At 36.8% G+C, this 23745-nt stretch overlaps 1 protein-coding gene and 1 pseudogene across 1 annotated transcript in view; both read right to left on the bottom strand.

Annotated features, from left to right (window-relative positions):
* Nucleotides 1-23745, bottom strand: part of CD36 (CD36 molecule (CD36 blood group)) — a 323059-nt gene that overhangs the window by 235480 nt on the left and 63834 nt on the right. The window lies entirely within an intron of this gene.
* Nucleotides 13232-15217, bottom strand: LOC101427981 (protein salvador homolog 1 pseudogene; annotated as a pseudogene).

Genomic DNA, 23745 nt, shown 5'->3' on the forward strand with positions numbered 1-23745 from the left:
CATAACAAATGTCACTGGTTATATACTTTGGATAAATTATATGGTTTATGAAAAGAAAAATAATAGGGCAGATTGGGGGAAATAAACCAAATGGACTATAGGTAGTAGTAATACTTTAAATGAGGGCTGGGGCCTGAACCTGGGACCTCACATATGGGAAGTTGGCACTGAACCACTGAGCCACATGAGCTCCCATGAGTTGGTTTTTTCATTCGGTTTGCTTGTTGTTTCTTTTTCTTTTTAAAGATTTATTTTATTTATTTATTCTTCACACTCCCCTCATTGTTTAAAGTTGCTGTCTGCTCTCTGTGTCCATTCGCTGCATACTCTCTGTGTTTGCTCATATTCTCTTTAGGAGGCACTGGGAACCGAACCTGGAACCTCCCATGTGGGAGAGAGGGGCTCAACCTGGTTTGTTGTGTCTCTCATTGTCTTTCCTCTGTGTCTCTTTGTTGCATCATCTCATTGCATCAGCTCACTGCACCTGACCGTAGCATCAACTTACTTTCTCCAGGAGGCATCAGTAACTGAACCAGGGACCACACACGTGGTAGGCAGAAGCCCAATCTCTTGAGCCACATCCACTTTCCCTCATTGTTTGTTTTTATTGTTGTTTAGGAAGGCACAAGAAACCAAACCCGGGACCTCCTATGAGGGAAGCAGGGGCTCAGCTGCTTGAGCTATATCCACTCCCCTGTGTTCCATAAGTTTGATAAGTTGTATTCTTATTTTCATTTCTCTTGAGATTTCTACTAATTTCTCTTACAATTTCTTCTTTGACCACTGATTGCTTAGTATTGTTTAACCTCTATATAGTTGCAAAATTTCCCCTTTCCGTCCTATTATTGATTTCCAGCTTCATTGCATTATGATCAAAGGAGGTGCTTTGTATCATTTTGATCTTAAATTTATTGAGAGCTGTGTTGTGGCTCAACATGTGGTCTCTCCTGGAGGAAGATCCATGAACCTTTGAGAAGAATGTGTAAACTGCTGATTTGGGGTGCAGTGTTCTGCATATGTCTGTCAGGTTCAGATTGTTTCTCATATTGTTTAAGTTCTCTGCTTCCTTGTTCTTCTGTCTAGTTGTTCTAACTACTGATGTGAATGGCAGGTTGAAGCTTCCAAATACTATTGTACAGACATCAGTTTTAACAGTGTTTGCCTAATATAATATAGCACATAGTCAGGTGCATAGATAATTATGACTGTTAACTCCATTCTGGTAGATTGTTCCTTATATTAATATATAATGACCTTCTGCATATCTTATCACTTTTTTGCATTTAAAGTCTGCTTTGTCTGGCACCAGTAGAGCTACCCCTGCTCTTGTTTGGTTAATATTTGCATGAAATATCTATTTCCAACCTTTCACTTTCAGTCTATTCACATCCCTGGGTCTGAGGTGAGTCTCCTGCAGACAGCACATGGATGGCTCATGTTTTCTTATCCATTCTGTCAGCCTATATCTTTTGATTGGGGAGTTTAACCTATTAACATTCAATGTTTTTACTGTAAAGGCATTACTCACTTTAACTATTTTATCCTTTGGTTTTCATATGTCATATCTTATTTTTGTCCATCTTTCTCTGTGGGAAAAAGAATTTAAATTGTATTTGAACTTTGTATGACCTGTTGCAGTTGTTCCTTATTATTGTAGATGTTGTTGCAGTTCTGATAGCAAACAGCTGCTCTGTAGTTTCCAAAAAATACGATGTGAAAACTAGGGTTGAGGCTCTCAGTTCCAGAAGCCATGAGTCGCCTGGTCCCATCTTTATTTCCTCTCTTGTGTCTTTCTCTCTGTCCTTTATTTCTTAACTCCTGCGTCACCTTCCCTTTGAGCCAACCTATCGCTGAGCTGATCTCAGCATTTCTCCTTTTGGTTACCCTTTCTGATCGTCTTCACTTCTACATACTACTCCAAGCCTCTTTCTCTTGTCTTTTTTGGCAGCTGAACTCCCTCTAGTGTTTCCTACAGAACTGGTTTCTGTTTACAAGTTCTCTTATTTTCTGTTTATTTCTGTCATATTTGAAGGTCGCCTTTGCTAGATAAAGAATTCTTTGCTAGCAGTTTTTCTCTTTCAGTACTGTAACTCTATCATACCACCGCCTTCTTGCCTCTGTGGTTTCTGAAGAGAAATCCATACTAAGTCTTATTGGATGTCTCTTGTATGTGATATTTCACTTTTCCCTTGTTGCTTTCAGAATTTTCTCTTTATCTTTGGCATTTGGCATTCTGAATATTGAGGTCAGCTTATTTGGATTTATTCTAATTAGAGCATGCTGTGCTTCCTGGACATGTATACGCATTTCTTTCATGAGAGTTGGGACATTTTCTGCCATTATTTACTCAAATACTTTTTCTTCTCCTTTTTCCTTCTTATCTCCTTCTGGAAGTCATATAACCCATATGCTGGTGTGCTTCATGCTGACATTCAACTTCTTGAAACACTGCTCAATTTTTGCCTGTATTTTTTTCTCTCTGTACGTTTCTCTTTTCAATTTAAGTTGTTCTTTCCTCTGCATTGCTGATTCCTTCTTCCATGATTTCAAGCCTGCTGTTGTGTGCCTTTATTGTATTTTTGATCTCACTTATTGTGTTTTGTTTTGATTCCTGTAAGCTCTGTTGTCTATCCAAGATTTCAAATTTCTCTTCATGCTCACCCAGTGTCTTTTTAAGGTCTTTTATTTCTTTAGACATGTTGTCCTTCAACTCCATGATTTGCTTTAGGAGATTTGCACGAACCTCATTGATTGTTTCAAGTCCTGTGTCTCATCTGGAGCTTTGATTTGTTTCTTTGCCTGAGTCATATCTACTTTATTCTTAGTATGGCTTGTAATTTTTTGATGAAATCCAGGCATCTGATTCTGATGCTGAGTTTACTCTGATGTTGCCTTTCTCTCTCTTACCTAGGGATTTACTGTTAAGTAACTGTGCACTTGACACTTGGTTCAGTTTGTGCTAAATATTTAGGATTTCCCCAGTTTGCTCAAACAAGGGCTAAGGACCCAGTAATGGGGTACAGGTCTTGGAAAGGTAGACAGTAGTCACCTGCTTTCCTCTTTTATTATTTTCCCTTTTCTGCAATTTTATGATCTGCCAGGAGGTGGCACTCTTTGGTATAGCTCTCAGCTCATACTTGGGGTGCAAGAGGGGAATGCATTCTGTGTAACTTTGTGGCCGGTGGTGCAGAAGCAAAGTCCTCATGGCTGGCCAAGTGTCACAAACTTTCTCAGAAGCTATTCTCCTTCATTGGCCAGCTGCACCCTACCAACCTCTGCCTCCTCAGCAGCTAGCCCAGGGAAGTAGGGAGTATTTTTGAGAAGGCAAATTACCTTAGCTCCCTACTCTCTCTCACTGCAACATCACAGCTCCCTATGTACAACCTCTCCAATGCAACCCCTCCAATGCAACAGACCAAGTTTTCTGGCTAAAATCTGAATTTGCTGTAGTCTGTGTTCTTGCCTTTCTTGGGAAAAAGGACCCCTGCAATCCCCTCACTTCAAAGCCGCTGCAGTCCACAGCCACTGCAGTCACAGAGTGCTGTTTGCTCTGAGGATGGGGGGCTGGGCACCTGAAAATGCTTCTGCAGCTCTCTACTCATGGGATTTTTCAGCCAGCTGAGACTCCTTTCCTTTACCTCTCTCTTTTCTGTGTAGTGTCTCACCTTTCTGTGGTGTCTCAAGCCCCAGAGCAGCCCTTTGGACAATCCCCACTGTCTCTTAACTATTTTGGGGGGGGAAGTAGTTATCCTTCTCCATCTTCCTGGAAGTCAAGTATTGGAGCATTGAAAGGTGCAACTGAAATGCAAAAAAGAGAAAGGAGAAAGAAAAACCTACTTTTTTTTCCCTCCAAGTTCTAATAGAAAACCTAAGAAGGGAGTCACAATTGTAAATAAAGGTCACAGTGTTCATGAATGAAGGGGAAGCACCTAAACAAATATTCCATACCAAAATTTATACCCAAGAATTTTTCATAGTAGCAGGAAAAGCAATTATTTCATTTAGAATAAATAACACAATGAGAGCCTTTGACTGAATATTTAGTAACAGGATATCCAAAATTAGAAGAGTTTTATGAAAAGTGCCAAGTTATAAAAGAAATTAGGCCGTGGTTTAGTAAGAGTCCTATTAAAAAGGAATAGAATGGCTTTGCTTATCTCTTAAATAGCTAATATTTTGCTTTAACTCATGATGTGCTTCTTTAAAGTATAATAACTCAGAACTATTACCCAAAGAAAATGTACCCTTACTTTCAGAATTTCCCTGTCTTTGGTTGGGCCCTCAAAGTTCAATTAGATCTGTGTGGTTAAGAAGGTCTCCTTACCTGCCATTTTTTAATGCATCTAAACTCTTTTGGTGGGAAGACCTAAAAATTATGCTTTGGAAGAAGGGAGAAGGGGAAAAAGGTTGCTAGAATTTTTTTTTTCCTCTCTCACTATCACTTTCTCTGGCATACTCCACGTCAGCTCTCTTGTATGTATACTTGGGAGAAAAATCTTCAAATGATTACAATAAGCCTAATTCTCCCTTCTCACTTATTTCCTCCTCTTTCTCACTCTGAGATAATGCCTGACTTAAAGGTAGCCAGTGGCTTTAAAAATGTAAACACTTTGAAATAAAGGGCCCCTAATAGCCAAAATCATCTTTAAAAAGAAAGACATTGGAGGACTATCATTTCCTGACTTTATATCACAATACTTAGTTACCGTGGTAAATTCCACATGGTACTGGCATAAATGCAGACATATTGACCAATGGAACCAAATCAAGAACTCAGAAATGGACCTTCACATCTATGGTCAAGTGATTTTTGACAAGGCTGTCAAAGTCATCCAGCTGGGCCAAAATACCCTAATAACAAATGGTGCTGGGAGAATTAGATATCCATATCCAAAGAAACAAGGAGGACCCCTATCTCACACTTAATAAAAAAAATTGTCTCAAAATGGATCATGAACCTAAATATAGGGGAGTAGATGAAGCTCAAGCAATTGAGTGCCCACTTTCCACATGGGAGGTCCTAGGTTCAGTTTCCAATGCTTCCTGAAAAAAAAAACCAAAAATAACAAGAAAATAACAACAAGCAAAACAAACAAACAAACAAACAAAAACAACTCAGGGACGCTAGTATGGCTCAGTGGTTGAGTGCCAGCTTTCCACATAAGAGGTCCCAGGTTCAATCCCCAGCCTCGTACCAAAAAATAAAAAAGAACATAAGTATAAAATCTAAGAGCTATCACCATAAAACTCCTAGAAAAAAATGTAGGGAAACATCATCAAGATCTAGTTAGGTAGTAATTTGTTAAACCTTACACCCAAAGCATGAGCAATGAAGAAAAAATAAATAAATTGGACCTCCTCAAAATTAAACACTTTTGTTCTTCAAAAGACTTTGTCAAGAAAGTGAAAAGGCAGCTGACTCAGTGGGAGAAATTACTTGGAAATTACATATCTGATAAGAATTTGGTATCCATGTTATAATAAGAATCCTACAACTCACGAATAAAAGACAACCCAGTTTTAAAAACAAGCTAACAGATTTGAATAGACATTTTCCAACAAGGAAATACCAATGGCCAATGGCCAAAAAACCCCTCACTAGCTATTGGGGAAATGCAGATCAAAACTACAATAAGATACCATTTCATACTTTATAGAATGGTCATTTACTAAAACAACAACAACAACAACAATAGAAACGTCAAGTGTTAGAGAGGATATGGAGAAATGGGAAGTCTCCTTCACTGTTGGTGAGAATCTAGAATGGTGTAGCCCCTGTGGAATACAGTTTGGTGGTACATCAAGAAATTGAACATAGAATTGCCATATGATCCTACAATCCTGTGACTAGGAATATATTCAGAAGAACTGAATGCAAGCCTATGAATTGATATTTGCACACCAATGTTCATAACAGCATTATTCACAATTGCTAAAATACGGAAACAGCCCATGTGTCCATCAACTGATAAATGGATAAACAAAATGTGGTATATACATGCAATGGGATATACTATTTATCTGTAAGAAGAAATGAACTTGGGATGCATATGACATCATGGATGAACCTTGAAGATATTGTATTGAGTGAAACTAGCTGCACACAAGAGAAGTAATATTGTATCATCTCACTAATGTGAACTAAATATGATGAATAAACTCAAAGAGGTAAACTTTAGAGTATACATTACTGGGAAATGGATTGTGTGTTGAGAATGCGAGCTGATGTTTAATGTATGTTAGAATTTTTGATGTTTTATTGTAAATGTGTAGAAATGAATAGAGTTGATGGTAGCACATTGTAGAAAGTATAACAATACTCCTGATTTATAAATGTGATTGTGGGCATGCAGGATTGAGTCCCTATCCCTTGGTGGACTATATAAAAGCCACTCAATGAAAAGGACAGAAGTAAATACACAGAAGAAAATAGACATGTGAAGAGAGAGCCTCACAGACAAAGGAGAGGAGAGTACTTTGATCCTGCAGCTGGGAAGAGAGATGAGTCATTCGCCTGATAATTTATAGCTGACCTTGTGAAGGCAACTGAGCAGCTGAGCCCAGAAAGAAATGAGTGCTCCAGCCTACAGCTGAGATTGGAAGGAGCTGGGACCATGGAGCCTTAAGAGAGAGCGAGGAAGGTTGAACCCTCACAGACAGCGCCTGCCATCTTATTTCAACACATGGCAACAGACTTTGGTGAGGAAGTAACTCTGAGTTGGACTTTTTAGGGCCTTGTCACTGTAAGATTTTACCCCTAATGAATGACTTTTGTAAAAACCAAAAGATTTCTCATACTTTGCATCAGCATCTCTTTGGCTGACTAATACAAGGATGGAAGGAAACTGGCTACCTAATGAGGAGGAGAGTGTTTACAGGGAAAAAAGACACAGGAAAAAAGGAGATGTTTCCTTCAGAACATAGTCCTTTGTTTAAAAAAAAATCATTTTTCTGGATGACAGACACTGTGTCTGTATCTAGAGCCTCTCCTTTTATCTCATCCTCCCTTTTAGATTTAGAAATTGTCTTTTGAAGAGAAGAGAGTAAAAAGAAACTTTTAAAAGGCTATCTACTTTGTTCTTTCAAGCTGCCTTGCTCTCCATCCTTTTAAAGTCTCTTAACTCATGAGAAAAGGTACTATATGGAGGATTCATATATTTATATTAGGAATGTGGGAATCATCCCACATGGCACGATATTTTGGAAAGATCATGAGATCTGGAGTTAGTTAGGCCAATGTTTAAGTCCATGCCTCACCAGGGATATAAAACTGGGCAAAGTACATAATCTATTTAAGGTTTCTTTTTTTTCATCTGTAAGTTATATCTATTATTTGAATGATATAACCAAGCCAAACTCCTTGTTAGGTTTCTCAGCAAATTGTAGTTTACTTTCCTAAAGGTAATTCTGAACACTCTAAAGCAAGAATTAATGTATTTAATTAAAAAATTTTTGTTTTTATTAATGGAAGAATCCAAGATTTCCTTGAAACATGTTTATTGTTATCCAAAAAGTTAAGTTACTAGATATTTTGCATTTCCCTTTGAATTCTAAATTCTTCATAAGTATCCTCAGTAAATAACCACAATTTTTATTTTATGTATAATTTTTATATGATCATACTCAAAGAATTTTAAAAAACAGTGCTTAATGAAATAGTTGTTTTTTAAAAAGAAAACATAGGCTGGTGTAATCATCAAAACGAACCTTGGCACAGCCTTTTGACCTTCTAAATACAAAAACATATTTCATCTCATAGTGGTATCATGCTCTCTTTCATGTAATCAGTGAAAAATATTACTGTGTTTTCATACCCCAAAATGATAGTTGCTACAAAATCTTTAATACATTAATTTCCAAGGTTGGTTTTGCAAAATTTCTCTTATTACATTAAGTTTTAAAGATTATTATGCTTGAAATTAATTTAAAATTTATTCCATCTTGATATTATTTTATACTATGTCCCAATTCTAAGAAGGAACCTTATGACTTTCAACCAGAACTAACAAAATAGCTCTTTTATCTCATGAGTATATAACACACTAAAGTGTAAAACTTTGATCTATTATCATTAGGATAATATTTCCTAAAGGTATGACCTTTTGGTTTAGTTCCTTCACTACCTGTATACGGTAAACCCTTTGATGGTCTTTCTGTTTCTTATATGTGTTGTTTGCAGGAGCCGTGAAAGTTTGCACATGTTGGTGTGTGCTGCTCCCTAGTGGAGAATGACAAAGTCTTACATTCTTGAGTATAGAATTCCCTCAATAGGTCTTATCCTATTGTTTCCTGACCTCTGCAATAGACAGACATTTAGGAATCAGAAACACTTATCAGTTTAGGTTTTCATAGTTCATGTCCACCATAGACTATCTTCCCAGACAATAAAATTAAAATTTTTTGGTATTAAGGTTACAAATCTAGAATACAAGCATATGCCATACTCCAAGTGTGAGCAAATGTCCTTTCTTAATTATGGAAGTAATTAAGGTCAACATAATAGAAATATTAATATAATAGTTAGAAGCATAGTTAGACAAACCTGGGTTCAAACCATACTTTCATCATTCTGTGATCTTGGGTAAGTTGTCTAAGCTCCAAACCTCAATTTTATCATCTATAAATTGTGAATAATAAATTTATTCATCTCATAGACTTGCTGTGAGAATTAAATTGCATGCATAAATAAATTAACATATTTTCTGGAATATAATAAATGCTTAATAAATGTTAAAGAAATGTTAATCAATCAATGAGCTATTTAATATTTTCTGAAACCAAAATTAAAATTTCTCCAAAGGCAACATCCCTTCCTAGAACAATATGTAACTATAAGAAAGGTGTCTCCTTCTTTCAAAGTCTCTAACCTTTACTTTTGTTCTTTATCTTTTACTCTATCATCTTACCTGACACTTTTGTCAATTGATGAAACACTATCTTTTTTATTTTTTCCAATTTTTTATTTAATATATTTAATTAAAGAAGTCACCTTACCAAAAAATCATGCAAAAACACAGCATTCCCATACACTCCAACCCCTTTTATTAACACTTTGCATTAGTGTGGTATCTTTTTTTTTTTTCATTAAAAAAATATATTACATTAAAAAAATATGAGGTCCCCATTCACCCCCATCGCCCCCACCCCACCACTCCCCCCACAGCAACACTCTCCCCCATCATCATGACACATCCATTGCATTTGGTGAGTACATCTCTGGGCATTGGTGCACCTCATGGTCAATGGTCCACATCATAGCCCATACTCTCCCACGTTCCATCCAGTGGGCCATGGGAGGATCTACAATGTCTGGTAATTGTCCCTGCAGCACTACCTAGGACAACACCAAGTCCCAAAAATGCCTCCACATCTCATCTCCTCCTCCGATTCCCCACACCCAGCAGCCACCATGGCCACTTTTTCTAGTGTGGTATCTTTGTTAGAATTGATGAAAGAATATAATAATTTTACTATTAACTATAGCCCATACTTTATATTATGGTATATAGTTTTTCCAGTATACCACCCTAATGTCAACACCTTGCATTAGTGTTGTACATTTACTACAATTCATGAAAGAACATTACGGTAGTATGAGCCCATATGTACCACAGAAAAGGTTATGTCCTTAGACATAATCCATTTCTGTCGGTGTGAACTTATTTTAGGTGGGACCCTTTGACTAGATTCCATTAAGTGCCATTAGATTAGATTACTTAAATAAGGCATAGCCCAGAGTGGATCTTAATCCTCTTTCTGGAGTCCTATTTTATAAAGGGGATGAATATAGAGAGAGAAACAGAGTGAAACCCCTAGAAGCTGAGAAAATCCTGGAAGCCAGAAGCTGAAATCAGAACCTGGGAGAGAGAAATTCAGGAACAGAGAGACCAGAGGAAGCCAGAAGCTGAAAGCAAATGAGATGCAGAGGAGAAGGGAGAGACAGCAGGTGCTGCCATTGTGCCCTGCCATGTGACAGGAGTCCAGGATCACAGGCAGCCATATCTTTGGAGAAAAAGCTTCACCTGATGCCTTGATTTAGACATATTTTTCTCAGCCTCAGAATGTACACTTATAAGTTAATAAGTACCCAATTAAAACCCAGCCCATTTCTGATATAATGCCCTTGCAGCCTTTAGCTAAACTAAAATGCAATTTTATAATTGTACTATTTACTATAGTCCATCGTTTACAAAAGGATTAACTTTGTTGTACAGTCCTATGTTTCACCTTTTAATTTTTATTCTAGCAAAATCTTTTATTCTAGTAAATCTTTTAATTTTTATTCTAATAACATATATATGAACTAAAATTTCCTCTTTCAACAACATTCACATATATAATTGAGTGCTGTTAATTACACTCATCATGATGTGCTACAGTTACCATCATTTATTTTCAAAACTTTGAGGTCAACCGAAATAGAAAGTCTGTAAAAATTAAGCATTAACTCCCCATTCCCTACATCCAAACAGGCCCTGGTAACCTATATTCTATATTCTAACTCTACGAGTTTGCTCATTCTAATTATTTCATATCAGTGAGATATTAAAGTTTTTGTCTTTTTGTGCCTGGCTTATTTCACTCAAGATACTGTCTTCAAGATTCATCCATGCTGTCATATAAAACAGAACTTCATTCCTTTTTAATGTCAAAAAACATCCCATTATATGTATATGCCATATTTTCTTTACCCAGCCATCAGTTCATGGACGCTTGGGTTGTTTCCATCTTCTAGCAATGGGAATAAAGCCTTTATAAGCAATGGTGTGCAAATATCTGTTTAAGTCCCTGCTTTCAATTCTTTTGGGTGTATGCCTAGTAGTGGAATTGCCATGTCATATGGTAGCTCTATGCTTAGCTTTCTGAGGAATTGCCAAACTGTCTTCCCCAGTGGCTGCACCCTTTTACATTCCCACCAGCAATGAATAAATGTTCCCATCTCTCCACATCCTCTCCAACACTTGAAGTTTTCTGTTTGTTTTTTTTAATAGTAGTCATTCTAGAAGGTGTGAAAAGGTATCTCATTGTGGTTTTGATTTATATTTCCCTACTAGCCAATGATTTTAAATGTCTTTTCATGTGTCTTTTAGCCATTTATATATGAGAAAGGTCTATTTAGGTCTTTTGCCCATTTTATAATTGGGTTGTTACTGTTTTTATTGTTGAGTTGTAGGATTTCTATAGTCTGGATACTATTGGGTTTTCATTTATCTTTTTAATTACTTTTACTGGGATTTTCATTTATTCATTCTATGCCAAGACTGTCTTTTCCTTTCAACCTGCAGAACTCCCTTTAGTAATTCTTATAGGGCAGGTATTTTGTTGATTAACTCTCTCAATTTCTGTTTATGTATAAATATTTAAAACTGTCTCTCATTTTAAAAGGACAGTTTTGCTGGATAAAGAACTTTTGGCTGGCAGTTTTTCTCTTTCAGTATCTTAAATGTATCATTTCACTGCCTTCTCAATGATTTTGGAGAGAAATTGACACAATCTTATTGAGGTCTCATTATATGTGATGAGTTGCTTTTCTCTTGTTGCTTTCAGAATTTTCTCTTTATCTTTGCCATTTGACATTCTGACTAGTATGTGTCTTAGAGTAGGTATATTAGAGTTTATTTTGTTTGGAGTATGTTGTGCTTTTTAGACATGTATATTTATGTCTTTTATAAAAGCTGGGAATTTTGGGGCCATTATTTCCTCAAATATTCTTTCTTCCCCTTTTCCCTTCTCTTCTCCTTCTTAGACATTCATGTTGTGTAATGTTTGGATGCTGCAAGCTGTCACTCAGCTCCTTGAGGTACTGCTCAATGTTTTCTACTTTTTCTCTAGCCATTCTGACTATACGATTTCAATTGTCCTGTCCTCTAGTTCACTTATTCGTTCTTCTGCCTGTTCAAATCAGTTGTTGCATGCCTTTAGTGTATTTTTAATCTACATTATTGTGCCTTTCATATCCATAATTTTTGTTATATTTGTTTTTTAGCTTTCACAAAAATATATCTAATAAACTTGTTATATAAAAGTCAAAGACTTAACATTTTCAACATTTAATCAATAATTCAAACTCACTGACACCTAACCAGGAGTGCTTTATATTTCTAAAGATGACTACCTGAACTAAAATATACATTTACATATTTCAACACACATAAGTATACCTGAAGAGTTACCTTGACTAATGTTGAAAGTCACTGAATTTTAGAGATTTACAGGCCAGGAAGGCCAAAATATTTGTGTGCAATAAAATGTATTGCTTTACTTATTAGCAACATCTGGACAACTCTTCAACCAAAAGGAAAAAAAAATATGAAGGAATTAATACAGTTTTAAAGTTCTGTGACAAACTCTTCAAAGATAGAAATATAGAAAGCAATGCAAAATCCATTTAATGACCCAAGAATTCTTTTTGAACCCATGATTGCCATTTTTGGTAGGTTAGCCCATTCTGTCAGAATGACAGTGTGCAGTGCTAAGTATGGCATCAGTGCCATACTTAGGGCAGTAAGTGCCCTGGCTGAAAGGAAGGAAGTGATATTTATCAACTTTGAGCACCACACACACTTCCCCACATAGTCTGAGGTCCTCTGACTAAATTTAGTCTTGAAAGATTGCAGGCCTTTCACCCTTTTATACCAAAAAATCACCTTCTTGATGAGCTTTAAAATGCCTCTTTACATTTGGAGGGTGGGAGTGGCATATAATATAATATAGAAATTCATTAAAATATAGGTCTCAAATCCTACTTTATGTTTTGAATTATACCATATTATTATTAATATTTGGACCATCCTATTCCAGGCAATATTCCACACTAAAGCAGCAAACATCTTTAGATAATACACAGATTATCTTTTTCTTTTTTTTTTTTTTTAAAGAAAGGTACTGCTACTGTAAAAAATTACCAAGTGATCATTTCATATTTAACTTACAATTCTAATGACATTTCTTGTTGCATTTCTCTGTATCAGAAAGTCAAAGCAGTTTCTCAATATAAAGCATTTGAAAGTGTTTGCAATGCTGGCTTTTAGAATGATAAACTCATTTTTGTTCACTAAGAGAATGTTTCTAATGACAAAATACATGTAAAATTGGAGTCTTATAATTTGCAAAAAAGTAAGCTCTCTTTTGTTAGCATTTATTTAAAATTGTGAAAATATTTTAATGCCATTATAAAATTTAAATTTTTATTAAAAAATTAACTCATGTTCTGGACATAACACTGCTATCTCTATTTGCAATTTTCCAGGTCTGTGAGAAGAGCCTGAATATAAGCTTCAAATATTTTAACATTCTGTCCCAGCTCATTCATGAAGAATGACTTTAGCATTCCCTGCTATGTATCCAGGTCAGTCAGCTGGAAGATTTCCCACTTCAGAGTGTGGTCATATCTAGGTGCACAGGGATGCCTGTACTGAGCCTTCTTATTGATATGAGCTACATAATAGCTTCCAAATTCTGATGACTCAACTCGCTCTCATCCTGGAGAAAGGCCCTCTTACTCAGGAGGATGGCTCCTGTGAGTTGTATTTGTGTTATGATCTATAAAATATTTTTTTCCTCTCTTTGTCTAATCCACAGACCAAACAAGAGGAAGGAACGATGGTTAGTTAAATTTCTGAAATACATAGCAGCAAATTCCTCAATACCTGAAATATGTCTTCCTTGACTCTGTGGCATTTTGGGGAAGAGATCATGATTATATTCATAATATCTGTAGTCTTCAATGTACATGATCTACAAATGGTCACCTTCTCTGACCATCAAAAAATTGTGTGACTAATAATGTAGGGAACCAGAGTCTCCATTTTTAACAGCAAAATTAACTTCACTTAAAAATGACTGGGGGGAAATGGACTTGGCCCAGTGGTTAGGGCGTCCATCTACCACATGGGAGGTCCGTGGTTCAAACCCCGGGCCTCCTTGACCCATGTGGAGCTGGCCCATGTGCAGTGCTGATGCGCACAAGGAGTGCCGTGCCACTCAGGGGTGTCCCCGCATAGGGGAGCCCCATGCGCAAGGAGTGCGCCCCATAAGGAGAGCCACCCAGCATGAAAGAAAGTGCAGCCTGCCCAAGAATGGCACTGCACACACGGAGAGCTGATGCAACAAGATGATGCAATAAAAAGAAACACAGATTCCCATGCCACTGACAACAACAGAAGTGGACAAAAAGAACATGCAGCAAATAGACACAGAGAACAGACAACTGGGGCCGGGAGGTCGGGTGGGAGAAATAAAAATAAATAAATAAAATTTTAAAAAAAGAAAGAAAAAATGAGCATAAATATTTTAAAAAATGACTGAGGGGAAGTGGATGTGGCTTAAGCAGTTGGGTACCTTCTTCCCACATGGGATGTCCTGGGTTCAGTCCCCACTGACTCCTACAAAAGATGAGCAAGATGGTGAGCTGATGCAATGAGGAGATACAACAAGGAGACACAACGAACAGAAAGTGGATGTGGCTCAAGTGATTGGGTGCTACCTTCCCAACGTCACAGTGCCTCCTAAAAGAAGACAAGCAGACACAGAAATCACACAATGAACAGACACAGAGCAGACAGCAATCACAAACAATGGGGGAGGAGGTGATAAATAAGTAAATCTTTAAAACAATTACTGGGGAATGGATGTGACTCAAGTGATTGGGCACCTGCTTTCCACATGGGAGATCCCCAGTTTGGTTCCTAGTGCCTCCTGAAAACAAAGAAACCAAACCAAACAACAAGCAAACAAATGAAAAAACCAACTCAAGGGAGCCACTGTAGTTCAGTGGTTGAGGTTGAGCACTGGATTCCCACATGTGATTTTCCTGGCTCAATCCCCAGTTCCAGTACCTCAAAAAAAAAAAAAAAAAAAAAAAAACAGACTGAGAAGAGCCATATTTCCTAAGGACATCTGACATCTGCTAGACTTCTGGCAAGATAAGAAGGTACAGATACTTTGTTGCTTTCTCTTATTACTATTGCAAGAGGTTTCTTTGAATTGGAGTTCTAAGAAAGCTTTGGTTTCTTGAACCACTCCATCTGACAGATATCAGTTTATCCCGGAGTTTTTGTACTGTGCTAGATATATGAAGCATGAAATTCTGCAGTAGAGGTGATGTCTTCACATTCTTCCCCAGCACCTCAGCTGGCTTGGATACTTTGTTTTTCAGTTTTCTCTTGGGACAGCACTCTTTGAGACAAGGCACAAACCTGAGCCAAGCAGCCTCCATTGGACTCCACATGGGCCCTGGTTGTCTCCAATGCTACCTCCGTGGCACAGCCACTTCATTTCCTCTTGAGCTGCTGCTGCTTCTCCAAGCCTCAGGTCACCCACAAGTATTGCTGCATGTTTGCCATGTCGCTGAGAATACTGTGAAGAAAGGCCACTGAAGCCCAGCCAGGGCCATGGTCCAGGGGATGCCTAATGATTATTAAGGTACCTCTGATGCCACCGCACTTCCTATGTCCTGTAAACTTTACCCCTGTTATATTTCTTTTTAAACTTCCAATTTTTTAAGAGTAAGATTCATGGTTACTTGAAATTATATTGAGGGCTGAACATATTGGTCTATTTTCTTTTTATTAGGCACTACGTATGTTCTCAAGGGATTCTTGCTGCTTAATTGAGAACACAGCAGTGCTCCTCAGGATGAGAGTTAATATTTTCTTTTTATCCCACTGAGATAACACACTATGTTATCTCCACCCACTGAGATAACACACTATGACAAGATGAACACTTATATTCCATAGAAGCCTGCCCCAGTTGTGCTGTACACCATATATCCCACCACACCCAAAGCCCTACACCAGTAACCCTCCCCTTCCATATTTGCCAAAAGAACATTCCCAACATTGTACTTTTAACCACAGACCTGCAAATGCCCAGCTTTCACTTGCTCCTTCCTCCTTCTGCCCAGTTCCATGGATAGTCCAACCTAACCCCTCCACACCCTCCTCCCCCTCACAGACCAGCACTGCCAAACCAAAATATATCACTCTCATGCTCATTCACTCCCCAACTACATCCTTCCACCATATCATAGATTTTGCCCAGGTGTGCATCAGCTCACCACCATCTACTCCTTTTCTTTCTCCTATAAATCTATCTTCCAGACTCCAGCTCTGTGAGTCTACTCAGTTTGTTTAAGTCATATCAGTGAGGTCATGTAATATTTGTTCTTCAATGCATGGCTTACTTCACTTAACATAAGCTCTTCAAGGTTCATCCATGTTATCTTATGTGTTGATACTGCATTCCTTTTCCCTTTACATGGCTCTTCTGCCCCTTTTATTTGAACCTATAATTAACACTCTACTTGTTAAATGTATGTCCCAGAGACTTAAATCTTTGGTCTGTTCATGTGCCAGTTGAGCCCTGAATCTCAGCAGAGTTGCAGCACTTACTCTCCAGGTCATTGGACTCACCCAGGACAACTAACAAGCAGATGATGATGGACAACACCCATCCCAAGGAACAGAGAGTGTCTGCAACTGCAAGCAAGAAAGTTCCATCCATCTGCCCCATGGGATCTAAGCATTAGAAACAGAGTGGGAATCATCATCCAAATTCCTCAAGATTGGGGAATGAACAATTGTCTAAAGTAGACTTATTATATTCTATATATATATATTATATTCTATATATAGATTTATTATTATTCTAGAAATGGAAGAACTTTCATCATTGATACAAAGGCAGCGGCCACCAAAGTTCTGAGGGAGTGGGGATGGGAAGAAAAGGTATAATATGGGGGCATTTTCGGGACACTGGAATTGTTCTGCATGACATTGCAATGGCAGTAAAAGCTATTATACATTTTATCATAACCTACAAAATTGTCCAGGACAGATTGGAAACTATAATGTAAACTATAATCCATGGTTAGTAGCAATGCTTCAATATAGGTTCATCCATTGTAACAAATGTACCACACTAATGAAAGATGTTGTTAATATGGGAAAGTGTGAGAGAGAGAGGTGGTGGGATATATGGGACATATATTTTTTATGTAACGTTTATGTAACCTAAAACTTCTTTAAAAATAAAAAATAATTTAAAAAAAGAAAAGTTTTGGTAATGGAAGTTGGTGATGGTAACACATTTTGAATATAATCAAAAGCACTGAATTATATATTTGAATGTGATTAAAAGGGGAAATTTTAGGTTGTATATGTGTTGCTAGAATAAAAATTGTAAAAAAGAAATAAAACCCATGGGACTGCACAACACAGGTAAACCATGGCCAATAGTTAATGGTACAATTATTAAAATGTGCTTTCATCAATTTTAACAAATTTATCACATTAATGCAAGTGTTAGTAATAGGGTGGTATACGGGAACTCTGTATTTTATATCTGATTTTTCTATGAACTCTCAAATTCTTTAATAAATAAGAAATTATGTTGAAAAAAACTTTTCGAATTCTTCTTTATGTTCACACATAATCTTAATATCCGTTAGCTCCCAATCCATATTTTTCTTCATCTCCTTGAATTGATTTAGAAGACTTGGTTGAACTTCTTTGATCAGTTGTTCCAAATCCTTTCTCCTCTGAAGTTTTAATTTGTACCATTGACTGAGTCACATCTTCCTGTTATTGGGTATGGCTTGTAATTTTTTTGCTGATGTCTGGGATTATTTTGATGTTTTAACTCAGAATGCCAGTTTCTCCCTCTTGTCTACAGACAAGATTGACTTTACTAAGCCTCTTCTTTAACACTTGGTCCACCTTAACCTGGACCTTTAGAGTATCCCATTTCACTGTTCATATTTTCTTATTTCTTCATCTGTTTCTTGCCCTGGATATGCAGTACAATTTTTAAAATTGCAATTTTGATTCATTTGTTTCGTCTCAAGAAGAAGCTTTTTCCCTCTGTTTCTTATATGGAAATCTTGATCTGTTTTGTTTACTTTTGTACAGATTCACACACCCCCCCTTCAACTCTTATGAATTGTTTAAATCCTTTCCCTCACTCATTGTCCCCTTTTCCTTACACTGTTCAGTTCTAGAACCTGTCCTGTTTAATACAACAGCTCAGTTCCTCCCCACATTTTTTTTTCCTGTGAGTTTTTTCTGCTTCCAGTTTCTTCTCTTTGAATGTGTCTCACCCTGGGGGTCCACATGGGGTCAATCCAGAAAGGTGGATTACTCCAGAAAAGACCATTTTGCATTTAGGTGTCGCAGGGAAAAACGACTGGATTGAGTGTAGGCACCTCTTGCTAAGAGTTCTTAGGCAGTCTCTCTCTTTCTTTCCCTCAGGACCCTTCAGTACGTGCCACAGCAGCTTGTATTCTGCCCTGGGTCTCTGTGGACTTGCAGCCTTGTGCCCGGACATGTGTGGGGTTCTAACTCACTGCTCTGAGTGGCTCTGAAGTCTGCATCCATGGCATGACTCCCATGCTCGGGGAGGTGAGGGGGAAGGGTCGGCACCGGTGAGTATGGGGAAAATCTCCTACCTGATCTTGGAGGTTTTTTTTTCTTTTTCTTCTATTCAGCATTTATACAGTTCTTCTTCAGTCTTTATCATCCTCCAGAGTTCTAATCAAGTAGGATTTGACCTTTTATTTGGTGATTCTGAGGGAAAACTCTTCCAGGGCATGTCCTACATTGCTGTGTTAATGACATGACCTCACACTACCTTTTTGAGTCCCTCTTCATTCATACTTACTTTTCTTTTCTGATTTCAAATGAATTAATTGCTTTTTTTTCATATTTTGAGCTGTAGCCCTATCACAGTCTTTCTTTTCAATTGCCTAATGTAAGTCTGCATTGGCCATCTCCATTTCTTTTGGTCCTTAAGTCTGTGCTATATGGCACTAACTTTTCTCACTCAATCCAAACTCTTCTTCCCAAGGTCATCAATGTTTGATCTCCTTTTAACCACATTTAATATCTTTGTCTCTATAATTGCTCTCCATGACCTTTTTGCAGCATTGCCAGGGTTTTCTGTGGTTTCAAAGAACAGCTTTGTTTTCCTCTCTTCTTCAATTTCATCTTCCCATAGACTGCTTAAATATGGACATATTTTAAATATGAATCAATATTTTATCTCTTTCTTTTTTTGCTCTGTGCTATTAATGATCTTCTCTTTATTTTTACTTTATCCACGCTTTACCCATTGTCCCTTTGTAAATGGGTCTCTAATCCACCATTCCAAGCATCATTTCAACACATGTTTTACAGTCTTGTGGTCATCTCCACTTAGAGAACTCAATGATTTCTTTTCCTCAAAGTGTTTCCTGTTCTTAGCTTCCATATTTTTGACATTTTATACATTACTCAGGCTCATATTCCTGGACAATTTTACCTTCCTATTCTCTATTATACAGTCTAGTATATAAGTCATAAATTTCCTCATAAATAATTTTTTCCCAAAGTCAAGTATTCTTTCCTTTCCATTCCAATAGTTACAGTTCTAGTTAGGGTTTTATGATTATATATTCAAACTATGGTTGTCTTCTACCTGAAGTTCCTAAATCCAGGACCACTCTATTCAAAATAATTCTACATACTCTCTTAAGATTTACCTTTCTAACTCAACAATTTCTATATTCATCCCTTGACTAAAACTTTCTCAGACTATGAAATTCCAGAGATGGATAGAGTCTAAAGGAGATAAGAGTCGGAGGGTAATTTAGGAATGACTTATTCCAACCTGCTTATTTTATGAGGAAACATGTACCTAGACATTTTACATGGTTACAAACCAGTCAGTAGCAAACTAGAATTTAGCTTTCAGGTGCATCTACTGAGTTGTCCTTGACGTTATATACTATACTGTCAGCAGGAAGATTTCAAATTCCTTAGGCTAATACATAAACCTTCTATAACCTGGGCTCTGACTTAATATTTATCCACACTATTCATTACAACCAATCTGGTTTTTCATTGATCTTTAAACACACCCTGTTCATGTCTGCCTCTTTTCATTCATGACATTCTTTTTGCCTGCAATAATACTGGTTTTTTTTCTCCTTTTCCTTTCTTAACTCTTACCTTTACTATAACTTAGCAAACTTCTTGCATGCTCCACTAAAGATTTCCATTAATTCTCATCCTGGTAACTATTCTTTCCTTTGAGTTCTTTTAGAAATAATCCTTCTTTCTTTCTTAAATATTGGCATATCTATTATTAATAATTTTATGTTTATTGAGAAAATCGAGGCTTTCTCCCTAACAATCATTCTTCTCTTCTATTATGTGCAACACTGTGGTTTGGTAACCTTTCGAATTGCAGGGACAGGCTTGTTTTCCAAGCAATACAATCAGTTTAAATGTCAAGACTCTTTCTTTGAATTCTAGAATTTCAGCTCTAATCTTCTCCTTCTTCTGAAAGTTGTCATGCTTAGATATGAGGTCCATGCACTACTAGTCTAAGAACAGGGCCAAGAGAATCTCAGGAAACAGAACCAGGATTAGCCCATTAAGTCCTGCAGTTCTCTGTACCTCAGGATTTGATATTGCACTATATTTATTTTTCTCTCACCCAATTTCATTAGATGTTTGGCTACTTGAAGACAAAAGAATGCTAACTAAAATCATATCATCTTGGTTTTCTATCCCAACAAGATTCTTAAATCTTTGAGATGCAATAATGTCTCACATATGTTTCTATTTATTGTCCATAATAAGTGTAATGAAACTTATGATAATTATATTGCAAATTACATCGCTTTATATGCTAAGCTTTATTTTTCCTATGATATTTCCATATTCATTAGTTTCTTTTAGAAATACTTTTGAACAGGTGCACCTAGCAAACACTGGAATCCCATTAGACCAAATGTGTGTGCTTATGTGTGTGTACATATGCTGTTTAAGTCAGTAGACAAACTTAAGTCACTTTTAGAGGATAAGCACTACAATATCTAGTAAATTCAAGCTCTAGGATTTCCTGGGAATCTGAGCTAGTCAGAGAGAAATTAAAAATTATGTGAAATTTGTATTAGAGAAGTGTTTGTTCCTTGTAGCTGATTTCTCAGTATGTATATCTTTACCTTCCATTCCAGCCTTCTTGTTCTGGGAAATCTGTATGAAGTGTTTTTGCCTTGCAAAACCAACATCTACTATAATTGTTTTCTATGTTAAAACATGTTGATCCTACACCAAATATTATCTGCTTCTGTTTCTTCCCAAATGTCCAAGAAGGAAAAGAATGAAGAATGATGTTATTAATGGAACAGAGAAAGAGATAACATAACATACTCACCAGGTTACTCCTCCACTTTTTAAAAATACTTGTGTGACTCCTTTTGTGCATTAACACAGAATATGTCATTGAAAGTGGAACTTTCAGGCCAAGTTGGATATGAGGAAAAAACATCAGCAAATATTTAGTAGTGTAGACATTGCTATTAATGTTTTCCCCATCTAACATATATTTCATCCTGTTGGAGCTTGAATCATGTGTTCTACAAAAAGCATGTCTAGATCCCAACCCCTTTTCCTGGGGGTATGAACCTATTTATAAATAGGATCTTTGATGATGCTATTAGTGTGTCCAAAATGAATGAGAGTGGGACTTAATCTGAGATGGCTAAAGTCATTATCCTAAAGACAATGGACAAGGAAAGAGAGAAGTCTTGGGGAGCACTAGATGTTGGAGGTCAATGGAACCCAGAAGAGAAAGGAGAAGACACAGTCATGCTCATTGCCATGTGAGAGAAATGCCAAGGACCAAAGATGGCTGGCAGCCAACCCCAGAACACCACAGTCTTATGGAAGAAAACATCACCTTGCTGACACCTCGATTTTGCACATCTCCTAACCTCAAAACCATAAGCCAATAAATTCCCATTGTTTAAGCCAACCCATTATATGGTATTTGTTTTAGCACCTAGGAAACTAAAACATATACCTTCTCCCATTCTTATTAGAGCTTTTATTTGTTGCATTTGAAACCACACCTCACCAAATCTTAGGCCATATGTTTTAGATAGAACTGACTTTACAGCTTAATTCAGGAGACAATTTGTGACTTAATTCCAGCCAAGAAGCTCATTGCTATCTTCTGGCTAAAGGAATTGGTTCAGGGCTGTGTACAGGACCCAATTCAAACACAGAGAAGAATAGGAAGTTTGTTAAAAATGTTAAATGAAGAAAAAGTTTACTTATCAAATGGATTAGGAACATAGAGGCATTAAGCCTGTAGCTGATGGCAGCCATTTTACCAGCCTGGAAACTGACCTTACATAAAGAGCAGAGCTGAGAAAGAAGAAAAGTAAGACCAGACATCATTATTGTTCATGTGATTTAGTTGTACCTGGAGCCAGATCTACCCTTGCACCTTTCACTGATACAAGTCACTTTTTGTCTAAATCACTTATACTCACTTTTTGCCTAAATCAATTTGGTTTGGTTTTTCTATAAATTGAAAGCTGGATTAGGCTGTACAATGATGTAAACTGCATCACATATGTTAATTAAATGGAAAAGTAACCCATTCAAAGACATACATGGATTTATTTGCAAGAATAGAAATTCAAATAATTATATTTGTCTTTGATTATATGTTGTTGTTTACCATAGAAATATATGTAGCTAAATATACTTAATCATCCTGATATGTGCAGTTTATGATTCTTTATCATTCTTTTTATATTTGCATACTTTCTTCATGAAGTGGAAAGTTTTTTCTTTTTGGTTTACAATTGCCAAATCATATTTTATCTACCTTTAATGACAAACTCCCAGTGACAAAAAAGAATCATAAGTAATCTAAAATAAAGAATAAGAACATGGATAAGAGGCTTTAAGGAATAAAAACAATTATTAGCAAGTACTTTCCCATTTTCCACTATTCAAAATACTAATAAGACAAATGGAGATTCATAGGCAAAAGGATGGCATCAGACCTGTATATCATACCATACTCAAAAACTAACTCAAAATGGATCAAAGTTCTATTTTTAAGAGGTAGAGGTTTTAAACATTTAGAACAAAATGTAGCAATAAATCTTCATGACTTTGGATTAGGCAATGATTTCTTAGTTATGACACCTAAAGTTCGTATAACAAAAGAAAAAATTAGATATATTGGACTACATCAAAATTAAAAATATGTGCCAAACACACTATCAAGAAAGCAAATGGATAAATCACAAAATGGGAGAAAATTTTTACAAATTCTGTCTCTGATTAAGGACTTGTATCCAAAGCAAATAAACACTTGCAGTTCAATAATTAAAAGAAAAATAACCTAATTTTAAAGAGAGTGAATGATTTGGATGGATATTTCTCCAAGAAGATGTAAAAATGGGTTTAAGTAAGCACATATGTTGTGGAAGCAGAGAGATTCAATGATCGCATATTGAAGGCCAGGACTCAGGAATATTTTGAGAAGGAAAAATTTATTATGACCGGCTGGGCACAGCGGATTCCTGTCCAAAAAAATCAAGCCCTGAATAGGATCTTTCAGTCACTTTTATACAGAGGATGTAGGAGTGGGGAGTCAAGTGGTGCTTTTATGCAAAAGGACTTTTTTTGTTAGTTTCTCAGAGTTTTAGGTGTTTGTCTGAGTATCAGCTCGGTCTTGAATTAACACATATCCTCCACATTCCAGGTAAGCTTGAATTAACATATTCAGTCTGCATCTCCCCTGAATATCCAAAGCCTATAGAGCCTATATCACTTAATTGGCTTCCCAGGGACTAGGCAGACTGGAATGGTTGGCATGGTTACGAGAGGCGGGGCTGCAGCTCTCATTGTTTGCATGGACAGATGGTTTATGCAGGAATCTTAAGTTCAGCAAGCT

Source organism: Dasypus novemcinctus, chromosome 5 (assembly GCF_030445035.2).
Source record: "Dasypus novemcinctus isolate mDasNov1 chromosome 5, mDasNov1.1.hap2, whole genome shotgun sequence".
NCBI classification, from domain to species: Eukaryota; Metazoa; Chordata; class Mammalia; order Cingulata; family Dasypodidae; genus Dasypus; species Dasypus novemcinctus.